The sequence below is a fragment of the Canis lupus genome, chromosome 22, assembly GCF_003254725.2.
Source record: "Canis lupus dingo isolate Sandy chromosome 22, ASM325472v2, whole genome shotgun sequence".
Lineage (NCBI taxonomy): Eukaryota > Metazoa > Chordata > Mammalia > Carnivora > Canidae > Canis > Canis lupus.
Window position 1 is genome coordinate 59,830,015 of NC_064264.1, and position 14,139 is coordinate 59,844,153.

At 53.5% G+C, this 14,139-nt stretch overlaps 1 long non-coding RNA gene across 1 annotated transcript in view; it reads left to right on the forward strand.

Annotated features, from left to right (window-relative positions):
• Positions 1–14,139, forward strand: part of LOC112655915 (uncharacterized) — a 592,361-nt gene that overhangs the window by 345,546 nt on the left and 232,676 nt on the right. The window contains exon 4 of the long non-coding RNA XR_007405030.1: positions 4,276–4,326. This is a non-coding gene — a long non-coding RNA (uncharacterized LOC112655915). The remainder of the gene's footprint in view (positions 1–4,275; positions 4,327–14,139) is intronic.

A 14,139-nucleotide genomic window follows, 5' to 3' on the forward strand; every position in this document is an offset into this window, starting at 1 on the left:
GTCTCACCTCGAGCTGCCCTGCCTCCCGGGCTTCTCACTGCGGAGGAGGGAAGGAAGGCGTACCTCACTCGGAGTCTGCACCTGCCAGCACCTGGAGCTGTTCATGAAGTTCTGTTCACAGAAGAAGTAGGCTGATTTTCCTGAAATCGTTCGTTCACATGCCTGCAGAGATGCGAGTATTCATGTCTCTAGCAGTCATTATGAGAATTGGGGCCTCCTGGAGTCAGAGTTGCTTGCCCTCTTCACTGGGTCTTGGGCTATGCGTGACATTGCAGGCGTGCCATGGTGGCACCATCACTGTCATGATGATCATGTGCGGAGAATGTGCCCAGTGCTTCTATCCCAGACAGAGATGGGAATTCTGAGGTGCTGTGCTCAGCGCTGGTGTGGACAGACACAGCATCCCAGGGGGCCGTGCTGAGCCCACTCACGGCTGGGCCAGGAGCTTGGATGGCAGCGGGAGGGGGGACAGGGCCCTAGTTTGCTGGACAGTTGGGGAAAGGGAGGGAGAATCCAGGTGGAAAGTGATGTTCATGGTGCTTTCACGGCTCACACGTTGTGTCCAGAGGCTGGCCGTAAGGCCCCGTGGTGATTTTTGAGCTGTGAGCATTGCTGCGTCTCCCACCTCCTGCACATCCACACGGGCTCAGCGGACACCTGTCTCTGTGTTTCTCCTCTCGATGTGCCAGGGCCGGTCCCCAAGAGCTCCCTCGGAAATGCCTCTGGTCTGCCCGGAAGCTGTGACTCTCCTGGCCAGGCTGCCTGTTCCCGTCAGGAGTCCCCTCGGTAGGAGCGCCAGGCTGTCTCGGACGCCTGCATTAGCCCCGGGACCGCCCTTTGCATCCAAGGCCTGGCAGAGGGCAGCGGCACATTTGTATCTTGGCTCTATAGATAGAGACTTTACCTTCTATTTTATTTTTGTTTGCCTTGTTTGGGGAGCCGGATCTTTGGTCTTGGCTTTGGTTTGTTTTGAAGATGAATGTGGAAAGAAAGAGCAAACGGAGGTCAGGAGAGATGGAGGCGAGTCCGCCGTCCCGCCAGGCAAACGCTGTGAAACTTATAAATATTGCACCTCGTTCTCCGGGAAGCCGCTCTCTGGAGGCGCAAAGTGAATGCGCACACTCTCTGCATGCGGCAGACCTGTCTGTGCTGCCAGAGAAATTGTTTTTAAAGGGGGCTCTCAGGAACTGTGCAGAGATGGGCTTTTTATACACTTTACACCCATGGGGCATTCGAGAGGGTTCTCATGGAATGAAAGAACCTTGGCCCACTCTCCTGTACCATGAAAGAAACAGGCATTTCTGCACGAAGCCACATTCTCCTGACTGAAAGCTGGGCCCTTTCCGCCGTGACAAGGACCTGTCCTTCGACCCCCAGCCTGGGACGTAGCTCCGGCTGCTGCTGTGCTGTCTTGTGTGTGGAGGGGGAGGCACAGTCTTTGAAGCCCAAGGCCTTCTGCAGTCGCAGCGTCCAGGACGGGCCTGAAGCCACTTGGAGAGCCCGTGGCTGTGCTCTGAGCCCCTGCACCCCGGCCAGGAGCCACCTGTGACTGCTCCTCACCTGCAGAGTGTTCCTGCCCTGCCGGAAGGCCCCCCCTCCAGAGGGAGAGACCTTCCCCAGGGCAGAGAGTGGTGGACAGGAGTCCTTCTGTCCACTCGACATTAATAATGGTAATGGCCACAGCCATGGCAACTGTCATTGTCACCACTGTCACCACCACCATTGTTACCATCTACCGAGGGACTCCTAGGCTAAGCATGTCATCTCCGTTGAGATAGCTGGTCTCCAGCCAAGCCTGGAAGCAGTTCCTATTATCCTTGTTTTACTAGAAGAAGCAGTAGCTCAGAGCCTGCAAGTAACTTGCTGGGACCACACAGGTCTCTAGAGCCAACTGCAAACTCAGGTCAGCCTGGAGATAGGGAAGCTGTGGGCCTGGGTGTCCTCTGTGGGCAGACGACCCCGAGGACAGCCAGCCTGGGAGTCCGGCAGGCCCCACTGCCCTCTTGCGTGCACCCAGTTGGTCTGTCTGGGCCCTTGGTTGGTGAGTGACAACACGAAGGAGAGTGCACGTTGTACCGTTTACTTAGCTTCTCCCATATGGTTTGATGCTGTGTGTTCTTATTCCAAAAGCAGGTGGATTAGAAGGCTTAGGAAAACTCATCTTTAAAATATAACTCTTTGTTCTTTCTCTGTGGACCATGGAGCCATCTAGAATGCAGATCAGCTGGGCTTCATAGAGAGCACGCCATTCTGACCCGAGGGCATGAGTCAACAAGATAATTCCACTTGCTGATTGTTCATCTCCAAAGGCTGAACTGCAGCTGGGAAAACACGGCCTACACAAGCCGAACCACACGGCAGCCACCTCCTTTATGTCAGCTCACCTGCCGGTGTGTTGTCGCTAGCAGTTCCTGCCACGTGCCAGGAACTATACTTCGCTGCCCAAACAGCCAGTAAGTTTACGGAGTAGATCTACTCTCATTCCCATTCCACAGACTGGGCGGTAGAGGAGCTTGGCCCTGTGCCCGCAGCTGCTAGGCTCCACGTCCAGGCGCATTGCCCTAACCCCCGTGGTGTGCTGCCCAGGGACAGGGAAATAGGGCAGCGTGCGGCGTCGGACCACAGCTTAGCCAGAAATATTGGCGGAAAAGCAAAAGCCGAATCAACCAGCTGTTCAGCAGTGTTGCCACACACGCAAAGAAGTTCCTGGTTTACGTGACTTTTCCCACTGACTTAAATGGGTCGGCAGCTGTTTTGATATCATGCAAACATAAAGGAGGTGGTTTGGGTGATTCTGCAAGACATTTCCTAATGATGAAACAAACTCTGCAATCCGTGTATCTCGGTGAGAAGGTACTGGCCTATGAGTGAGCTCTACCTATAATGCCTTCAGCACCCCAGTCAGAGAGCCCGGGGCACCAAGGAGGCTGGAGCCACCGTTCCCAGCCCTGCCCGCCGTCTGAGGGAAACAGGGCTCACCTGGGTGGTGGACATGCTCTTTGCAAAGGGCGGCTCTGTGATGGGCCCTGTGTCCTCTCCTGCCCGGTGCAGAGGGGGTGCTCCGTCCCTCTCCCCTCTCTTCCCCCTGCCTGGCATTCTCCTGGCGTCTCCGCTCGCTTCTTCACTGGCCACCCTTCCTTGCTGGGTTATTTTAGAGGTTTCTCACGCACCGGGCACAGCCGGGCAGTGTTCATCTACCTACCTGATGCTCTCTGTCTTTTAGAGGAGGCCGGCCCGTCGTGTTTGAGGTGATGGCTCCTTACCTGGTTTTATTTCATCCATTCTAAAGTCTGCTGTTTACTTATTTTGTTATTTGGTGTTTCCCGCTTCTCTCTCTGCGGATCTGACCAGGCAGCTCTCTTCCTGCCCTGTTGCTCCTTCCTTCCCTCCAGGACTACTGGGGTCCTCCCTGCCGGAGTGCACACTCGGTCCCATGGTTCTGTGCGCTCTGTGAAACAAGTGGCCAGGTATTCCTCCCACCGAGAAGCCCCCCGCCCCGTCTTTGGATCCACTCGCTACTCTTTCTCCTCATGTCCTTCTCTGCACTTGGAAGCACCTAGTCTCCTGCATCCAGTAGGGTGCACCTCTCGTGCTCAGATGTACCCATTCTCTCCTCTAGTTGCCCGATGACTCGTTCAGTGGGACGAGGGTGTTTGTTGTAAGAAACAAATACTGTGTTGGACTTGAGTCTGACAAAACTTCCTCAGAGGTGCGCTCCAGGTGCTTCCACCTGCTGCTCTGGCTGGAGACCCCTCAGGGGCATTACTTCCCTGCTGCTCAGGGGGCACCGGCCTTGGCCCAGGGGTCTCCACACCCTCAAGCTCTGGCCAGTGCCACAGTCGTTGGAACCTGTCCAGCCCAGAGAGGGTGGCGAGAAAAACCACTGGGGTTCCCCAGTAGGGCCAAGGCCTGGGGGACTGATGGGCTCACTGTGCCTGTCTTCCAGATCCCCCTGTATTGCTGAGCACAGGGACACCAGGGGGTTTGTGGGAGACTCTCAGAAGCTGTCACACTCCGAATTCCCACCGAGCTTCTTCATCCTTTTTTAAATTAGGAGGCAACGCGGACAGATCCACATGGAGTGTTAATGATAGCTGTTGGAAGCTGCCACGGCTGTCAGCTAACAAAACTTAGACCCCATCTTGCTGTTAGTAACAACATTTGGTCATGTTTGGCTGTTACGGCTCTGCACTAAGTAACCATGGGTTTTAGCTACATTTTTCCCTTGATCCTTATAACACTGGGTGAACTGAGCATTTTGTTTTCTCTTTTCAGGTGAGAAAATGCAGGTGTCAGGAGGTGACACCACCCCGTGACACTGAGGAGGTAAGTGGCATAGTTGGCATTTGAACCCAGACCTGTAGGCTCCAAGGCCTGGTACTTTCCCAGCATCTGTGATTCTTTGTGATTACTTAGTCGGCACGTTTGCCTGCAGTCTTTGTCCCCCAGGATACAAGCCCATGAGGGGACCTCATGTCTTCCCCTCCCTGCAGTGGCCCTAAGACTCACCCACCACAAGGACTGTGCAGAGGGGGCTCTCTGCAGGTGCCCTCAAGAGAATGGAAGACCCCCTCTTCCATCTGTCGGTGACAAGGGTGCTCCTTCTTTTCATCTACTCAATTGCCGGCTTTGCCCAGGACAAGCTGAAAGCAGGCATGGGGATGTGGGAATTAGCCTGGCCATCCAGATGGTTCTGGATTGGCCAGAGGAAATATAGAGTGAGCTGAGCCCAGGGAGGTCAGCTCGAAGAGCTGGCCTGGGGCAAGGCTAGGCCTCACGGGAGTGGCTCTGGCAGGGCCTGAACTAGTCCTGGGCAGAGAAGGTGGGCTTCTGGACCCCATGAGACAGAAAAGCACTGAAGGGCTGATGTGATGGAAGGAGCCAGCGGGGGTCCAGCAGGGCAGGGGAACACACAGGAGGTTGGGGCCCCTGGAGTGTGGGTCACCCCAGGCTTGCTGGGCAGGGCAGAGGGGGCCCAGCCATGGAGGGAGCCAGCAGGCCCTGGGGGTTCTCTGTGAAGTGAGGGGGCCGGTGGAGCAGAGGTTCAGGACACACTCGCCCCGACACCGCTCTGCACTCACACTCCTGCTCCCGCTGTATTAGTGGCACGCTGAGGCTTCCTGCACACCCAGCCTGAACTGGGGTCCTCAGGGAGAGGGCCGCTGCCCCCAGCCCTCCCCCTAGCAAGGCTGCTGCAAAGCCAATTAGCACATGAATGAGTGCATGAGTGTTGAAGGCCAAGATGAGAAATGGCTGTTTTTTTCAATTCTGCTTTTCCTCCCTAAGGGAGAAAATTTTAGAAAGATTAATGATTGCGATGACAAATATATTTTAAAATTAAGGGTGGCATGTCTTTCCTCATCAATTTCTATTCTTTGGGTCATTAAACCTTGAAGTTTTAAATAGAAAGACATTCACTCCATTAAAGCAAGTCTTCAGAGGCTCAGGGCACCTCAAGGAAGAGCCTCCTGTCCTTAACTTTTGTGATCATTGACAACCATTATTTTGTTAAATCTGTACACATTGGCTTATGAAATACTTTTTTCCCAAAAGCGTCTTGTTGCTTTGCTGGGACCACCTGTCAATGCACACATTCCATCCTGGACTCCAGCTGAGGCTTGTTTTCCACGTCCCTCACCCCACAGCCCTAGCATGTGCCCCATGTCCCAGGACACTCTGCATGCATGCCAGCACGTATGTGGGGTGCCAAGGAGCTTCTGCTAACATGTCTGGATAACAAGGAAACCTGATGGCCCCACAGCTTGGTACCCCTTTTGCCAGTGAAGCCCCATCCCCATGCCCTGAGCTGGGACTTTAAAGAAGCCACAGCTGCATAGATGAGCCCTCTTGTCCTTCAAATCATACCTGGCCTATAGAGCACCCAGCTTCACACTGCAGAGCAGGTGCAGGCACAGCTTGGCCTGCCTGGATGCTGAATGCCCTCCCCTCGGCTGTGAGCCGTGGCCCCCACCCCCTACCCCTGCTCACCCAGCCTCAGTGCAGCCAGCCTCCCCGGGCATTCCTGTCATCTTACTTCTCTACCGTTGGTTCCCACGTCCACCACCCTTGCTTGACTCTGAATCCAGTTCTTGGAGTGGCTTTGAGTACCTGAACCCCTGTCACGTCTGCTTGGTGGGTTAGGCCATGTTCCAGCACACTTCGATGTCCCTTCTGGGGCCCAAAGCCCTGTCTGTGTCATGCTGGCCCTGCCAGCCCCGGGCTGCCCTGCATGGGCTTGGTGCTCAGTGTCTGCAGCCATCCTGGGGGCCACGGTTCTGTCTCCTGGCTTATTCTTCTGGGCTCTGAGCTCAGCCCCTCGTGACTGGGCAGGGGTGGCAGAGCTAGGAGTTCCCTACCGGGACCAACGCTGATTCATTCTGACTTCAGTAAGGAAAGGAGTCAGGACTACAGGGTGTCCTGGAGCCGGAATGTCCCTGCCCCCCGAGCCCCTCCTTCACCACCCCACATCCCCCCATCAAGTTCCCACCGACTGGGCGCTTGGAGACGGGACTCGTGTGTCAGCTCCAGATTCCCACGGCCCGGCCTAGGACCTGCCCTGTGGCAGGTGCTAAATATATCTCTGTTGAATGAAGGAATCTGAAAAAAGCCAAGGGAAGTAGAGACTTGTATGGCTTATGGATGCCCTTCACCGGGTCCCTTCATTAGGATGCACAGTGGGAGCTGCGGGCAACAGGCAGAGCCATGCCTCCTGACCAGATGCTCACAGGTGCATGAAGAAGGAACGTCCTGGTGGGACACTCTGCAAAACCCCAGACGACCCAGATCCTTAGGCCTGGAGAGTAGAAGGCACCTTGCTAGCACGCTGTCCGTGGAACGTGGGAGTAGACACAGGGCTGCCTGGTGCAGGGCCTCCAACCAGTGCTCGACTGAGGGGCACCACTGTCCCAGAGCATCAGGGTGCTCCTTCCTCTCTGTCTGTGTTTATGTCAGGGATGAGGCTGTGGGATGGCTACTCTGCATGACTCAAGTTGTCTGCCACGGGAGAAGCCCCTGATTACACAGGGACTGGAACTCACATACTTACCCACTGCCCTCTCCTAAAGCCTCTGTAAAATGACAGCCAAGCTATACTGTTTTAAAGGACACACACCCACAAGGGCAGGAGAATGAGGAAAAGGCAATAGGGACAGAAGTTTAGGAGCCAGAAAGCTGGTGTGTGAGGGGTGAATGATACAGTAGTGAGAGGGCTGGATGTGTGGCTGCAGAAAGGAGCCTGAGGGCCAGCGTGTGGTGGGGGGACGGGCCCTGGAGGACTCAGGGATGGTCTACGCGGCCATCAGAGTCCCTAGCCCCTTTTCCCTCTGGTCTTTTGGATCGAGGACAGGGAGTAGTTTTGACCTCAAGCAAGTTAGAGGGTTCTTTTCTGGAGAAACTGGTGCACCCAAGAGAAAAGACTCTATAAACACCTAGATTTAAAAACAAATAAGTAAAGGGATCACAATCAGAGTGCTTCTCAACAGGAACATTTGAAAGTAGGAGATAAAATTTTATGGGAAAAATAATTCCCTCCCTAGAATTTTAGCTCAAACAAACTCTCAAGCCAGACTATATTTTCAGACACATAATTGCTCAATAAAAGTATCTCCCACCCACTATTTTTATGGGCTGCTGGGAGACATCTGCCACCAAAATGAGAGCAAAAGCCAAGACAGACAAAGACACAGATTCAGGAAACTGGGTTCTCAAGAGGCAAGAGGCAGAAGGGGCCCCCAGGGCGACAGGGAGCACCCAGGGTGGGCTGGGAGAGCCCTGAGAGGACGCTCACGATTCCTACAGAGTGGAGGCATGAGTTAGTGATGGGTGCATGAAATATCACCACCGTGACCAGGCAAATCAGTGACGTGCAGGAAGGACGAAAGTCCTGTAGGAGGACACGTAGCCTCTGGCTCTGCTGCTAGCAAAGCTTTACATTGTCAGGAAATGTCATTTCCCCCCTGGAATATGGACCCGCTAAGTGTGACACGTGGCAGTGGGTGCACGGGACGGGGAGGGGCACCACAGAGGGCAGATCTGAAAGCCCGGCCTTCACTTCCCATCACAGGAAGTCAGAATGTGAAGCCGGAGCTCAGACATCAAAACATAGGGGTATAAGCATAATATTCAGAAATGGGAGGATGAATAGGAGGGCCAGAGCTAAAACGTCCCCAGAGGGCCCCTGGGGACTGGGGAGGGGGTGCTGGGCTCAGCGGTGTTGGTCATAAGCCAGGCTGAGTAGTTAGACTCAGAGTATGTGTCACTGATAAGATTTGTTTAAAGTTTAAAGGAAGAATCAAGGATACTGTTTAGATGGACACACTGTGGAAGTGTGATGGCTCAGCTGAGTTTCTGGCACTTTACAGCATTTTCTGGCGTTCAGCAGTTGACTAGTGTGAATAATTCAGGACCAAGGATGGTTGTCTTTTTGCAATTAGCTGAAAACCGTGACTGATTTTTAGTATCTAATTATTTCCTATCCCCTAATTATCTGTGTGGACTTTGCAATAATTGTGAGAAATGGTTAAAGATCACATAGGAAAAAAGTAAGAATGCATTTGCACTGGCCCATAGAGGTATTTCCCCCTTTACCTGGTATCAAGGAGCCCTGTGCCTCTCAGGCACTTTGCTCCTCAGAGCTATGTTCTGTACCTGTGTGTCTAACTGAAATTCCACCTGAATGGTCTTCATTCATCACTCTCAGCTTAGGGCTGTTTGGAATGTATACGGAACCAAAAAGCACGTTGATTTTGCCTTCCTTTTTACCTCTTCTTACCTGAAAAAAAAAAAAAAAAAAAGCCATGGTACCTGAGTCCTATGTCTTCCCATTGCTGCCTCGGAACAACAGGGGGAAATGCAGCGGTTCTGCGGAAATCACCTCAGTCTGACTCTAGATTCTGCTCTGAGCTTTGCCCTCTGGTTTTCCCTCTTACCAGTGGCCAACCAGCTCACAAGGCAAGTTACAGGGAGAAGGTGGGGGAGCCACCCTTGGATCAGCCCCTGCTGGCATTCAGAGCTAGTCCTCACATGCCCTGTCACTGAGGATGAGCACCCAAAGCTCAGAGAAGTTCAGTAACTGGCCAAGGAGAAGCAGCAGATGCACAGGCAGGTGGGGATGGGAGCCCCTGTGCTCCTGACTGAGGTCTGCTCCTTTGTCCGTCCTGGCTACAGGGACCAGTGTGTGGTCCTGGCAGTGCCTCCCCCCCACCCCCTTCATGTGTTTAGGGGACACCAGTGCCAGTTTACTGTGAGGCTCCTGTGGACCAGTCCTGGGACCCTCAGAACTTTTGGGCACAGAAAGACATGATAAATACCTCCTACTTACGTCTCTCTAGCTTCTGGTATTTTTAAGCTATCACCTTCTCCTCGGTGTCTGCTTTTTCATTTGGAGACACATTTGGACTGCGTGGCTGGTGTTTGCAACGTCTGTAGGACACAGTCCCACATGAACTCTGATGAGAACCTCCAGGGAACAAGGGAGAATGGGATGGTGCAGCAGGTGCAGAGAGAGGGAGGCACACAGAGCATTTCTTATTGTCCAAGGTCATTTACACATGAAAGGGTGTTCCGTTGTCTTCTGTGACAGAGCCTGAAATGCACAATCAAATGGAGACCCCAGGAAGCCATCCAGAGCCTTCTATTGAAGGAACATGGGGTGGGGGGCATCCGTTAGCCTGACTAGAGCTTGAATTGGTCTCCCTTGTCAGGTAAGGCCCACTTTCTCCTTTCACAGAGGCCATGTGGACTCAGTCTTGAGTGAACAGACTGGCATCCAGTACCTACAGCAGAGAGGCACTGGGATCCCTGGGGTTCAGCCAGGTCCTGAGAACCCAGGCAGCCCTGGCCAGGCTTGTCCTGGGTCCCGGCCACTGCCTCAGAACAGGCCTCACTGGTAGGACATGGCCCCAGCCACTCTCTGGGGGAACAGAGCAGAAAGCCTTGCCCAGGGAGAGGGGGTGGGTCATAGAAGCTGTGGATGGAAGGAGCCCTGGAAATCCTGCGGCCTCTTTGTGGGGTGGTGTCTTTGTTCCAGCCAAGTCTGCTGGACACTTATATGCTAGCGAAACAGATAAACCTGCTCAGAGTATGAGTGGAGGCTGGCCCCTGCTTCGCCGCCCCACGTGCGATCACAGGCCCCCAGGACTCCAGGGCACTCCTAGAAAGCCTGAGTCTAATCCCACTCTGAGTTTACCAATGAGGAACTGCTCCAGGCATCTCCAAGCTACTGGAACATTCTCTGATGTGGATCATCAGGTCCCAGAGCAGACCCTGGGCAGGGGGTAGCCTCTGTCTCTGCTCTTTATTCAGCAGGATTTGAGTGAGTGTTTTTGGTTCTTGGGTTTGGTTCTGGTGCCAAAGGAAGCCATGGCCTGTGTCACAAACAGCACAGCAGGACAGACTTGTAAACACGGGTTGCAGTTCCTCTGGGTCTTCAGGGACATGTCACTTCCTGCCCTGATGTGTGAATGCATTCCCTCCATTGGAACCCAAGAACTTGCTTTGGTCACGAGTTCCCAGTACCCTGAGGACTGTGGCCTAGGCCTCTACCCAGAATAGGGACAGCAGGACAGGAGTCACGGGTGCCCATAGATAGCCTCAAATACAGCTGGCCTTTTAGCCTTGACTCTTCCTCTCATGGTAAACAGACTTAGAACCTGGCTCCTGCACCCCCCACTCCAGGTGGTCAGAAGGTCAGATCTTTGCCCCGGCTTAGCCCTCCCATCCCACCCTCCATTCCAGTGGCCTCAGAGTCATGCTATGGCCTATGGGGTCATCTAGACCTTCGTAAAGAGGTCTGGGGCCGGGCTATTCATGCAGGTAGCTGCACAGAAGCCTGTCTCAGGGCTGTCCGCATGGCTAGATCCGCAGCAGCCCTGCCTGTAGGTAGTGACGTTGGTTGCTGTGGGCATAGCTCCAAGCCTGCTCCGCTGGCTGGAGCTAAAATAAGACGCTCCGATGAGCCAGTGTCTGCTCACACCCGACGCCAACCACACGAGGTCGCAGAGATGTCCAAAAGCGTGTGGCTGAGCTCATCCCTGAAGCCAGGGCTTTCTGGCTGATGCTTCATTATCAGTCCCTGCCATTCATACATTCCACTCACTCAGAATTCAGTTCCCATGCACAGCTCTCGGCACTGACTGTGGTGGGCATTAGTGAGGCAGCGACAAAGGAGGGGGACCTTTCCCATCCTCACAGCATCTACACTTCACACATCACAATATGTGCACAGATAGTGACACACAACTAACTGCACTCCAAACGCTGCCTGAGTGTGCCGGGCAGTCCCTGAAGGATGACCCTCGAGCTGGCCTGAAGGAGAAGCAGCTGCAAGGCAACAGAGGGGAGGGAGGGGGCATCTCCTGCTGCAGGTGCCTGGGGTTGGGGCATCAGGAAGCCAGTGCGGGGTGCCAGGAGATGAGAGGGTCATGTGGCAGACCACAGGGCATGCTGGGGGCATTGACTGGGCTTCCCTGCCACCAGAAGGGATGATTGGAAATCTTAGCACTCTTAAGGTAAGAGACAAAGGAAATCAAATTTGCATTTTTTAAAGAACCTTTTTGCCTGCTGTGTGATATGAGTTAGAGGGTGGAGGCCAGCAGGTGTATTTGGGGCGTGAGAGACAGTCCTGGTGAGGAAGAGAGTTGACAAGCCTGCCACTAAGCAGGGTGGGCTAGGGTGAGCCCAGACCCACACTCAGGTTTCCAGGGGTTACTCCTGCCCCATATCTGCCAGAGGAGCTGTATCAACCAACCCTGCATTCACACCCAAGAGGAGTAGAGATTCATTGGCCCCATCAGATGCCAGAGTCGCACAGTCGGGGCTCAATGGGCAGCGTCAAGGTAGAGTAGGGAGCTGCCCGGCTGGCACACCTTCTGCCTGATGGGGGAGCTCATGTAGCTCCAGCCCATGTGTCCAGGAGTCTGTACTTCAACCAGGGTGGTATTCCCAGGGCCTACAGCAGTACCCGGAATACAAGAGCATCACAGGTGCTCAATAGATGTTAACCAAGGTTGCACCCAGGACAACCTGGTAGACAAGCTGCCCCTCTCACTTCCTCCCTTTCCCTGGAGACACCTGGGAGCTGTTTCCCACGCTATATGCTGGCAGCAGTGGGGCCAGCACACAGCCTGCTCACCCTGGGTGGTCTCCACCTGGGAGGTCCTTCTTGGTGGGAGCACACTCTGTTCCCAGGCGATGCATGCTGTTCCAGGATGCAGCACCCTTTCTCAGCCCTGGCCCCTTTCAAGACCCAGTCTACACATCTGGTGTCCACATGGCTCCAAGCGGGCCTCCTCATCCCCAGGCTCCTCCCCAGGGAAGGCACTCGGCCCTGACCTCCATCTCTCCCGGGGCTGTGACTGTCTTCCTGTGCCCTGTGGACACTAGTCTGAGCCCCCCAGGAGCAGGAACTGCCTAATGTTGCCACTGTCCCCCTCCCCTGGCATGTGGGGGATTTAACAACCATTTGTTGGGTGAATGAATAAATAAATGGCCAAGAGATGGTTCTCTGGAGTGCCTGTCACCTTTCCATGTGCTGCACACAGACCTGAGTGTTGCTTTATTCAGGGCTGTCCGCCTCCCTGGAGCGCGAGGCCTCCATGCTACATGCGGTCCCTGCAGAAATGTGTGCCCACAGTAGGGCCTTCAGAGGCGCACTCAATGACGATACTTATCTTCACATTCTGACTCAGCAGATGACTCAGCAAACAGCCTCTGCCTTACTGACATGGTGCTTCGGGTCTCAGGCTGGATCTGCCAGTTAAACGTTAGTATAAATTCAGCACTTGTGTGCATATATACATACAGTCCCATAACATCTATTAACTCTCTACTGTGTGTCAGCTGCTGGTGTTGCCAGCCCGGGGGACACAGCAGTCCTGGCAGGATTGAGTGTCGTGAGATACAGCGGGTGGGAGATGCTGCTAGTCCCAGTGCTGTCAGGGGAGGCGCACCCGGAGCCTGAAACTGAGTCGGTCTCAGTGCAGTCATGGTGGATGTGTCTGGTGGAGTGAAGAACCACGGCAGCAGGCACGCACAACCTGCACCCCTGGCCACAACTGTACCCTGCATGTTTACTGAGACAGTAGCACCTGCCCAATTCCACATGTTGTGTGTTCCTATTCATGCATACCACTCGCATAACTTAACCAGCAGGTGTCCATGGTGGATGGGAATTCGGTGGTCTCTGGTCCAGGAGGTCCTTGACTTCCAGAGATGATATCCAAGGAACAGCACACCCATAGGCCCACTACAATAAAAACAAAATTTTTACTCTTCACAAAAATGTCTAAGGGACACAAAAATTTTCAGTGCTGTTGAGAGTAAGTTTAGTGCTTGGAGATTTGAATGCCAAAGTGATGATTATACTAAACAGCTATAAATATGCTAGATGTTATTTCTAGAAATACTGTAGAACATAAATGTTAACCATACTATTGTGTGCAATTAATGTTCCTGCTTTAACTGGAACATGAAAAGCAGCACCAACTGCATGAACTGTGGTAATGTCATTGGTGCTACAGCAGTTCCCAAGAGCTCACACGGGTCATGGGGCACCGAGCGGCTTCCCCTAGTGCCACAGACACACCATTCCTGCCTTTCCCAGCGGCATGGTCAACCACGTCAGGCTGATGCTTGAAATAAGACCTTGTGGGACTATTTACACTGGAGAAATTGGCAAACCCTACAAATCAGCATGTTTCTCTCTTCTTTCCTTTTTTTTTTTTTTAAGATTTTATCTATTTATTCATGAGAGACGCAGAGAGAAAGAGAGGCAGAGACATATAGGCAGAGGGAGAAGCAGGCTCCATGCAGGGAGCCCAACGTGGGACTCGATCCCGGGTCTCCAGTATCACGCCCTGGGCTGAAGGCAGCACCAAACTGCTGAGCCACCGGGGCTGCCTTCTCTCCTCTTTCTTCCCTCCCTCACTCCCTCCCTCCCTTCCTCCCTCCCTCTCTTCCTCCCTCCCTCCTTTCTCTTTCTTCTCTCTCTCTCTCCTTTTTTCTTTTCTTTTCTTTTCTTTTTTCTCTTCTTTTCTTTTCTTTTCTTTCTTTTCTTTTCTTTTCTTTCCTTTCCTTTCCTTTCCTTTCCTTTTCTTTTCTTTCTTTTTCCTTTCCTTTCCTTCCTTTCTTTCTTTCTTTCTT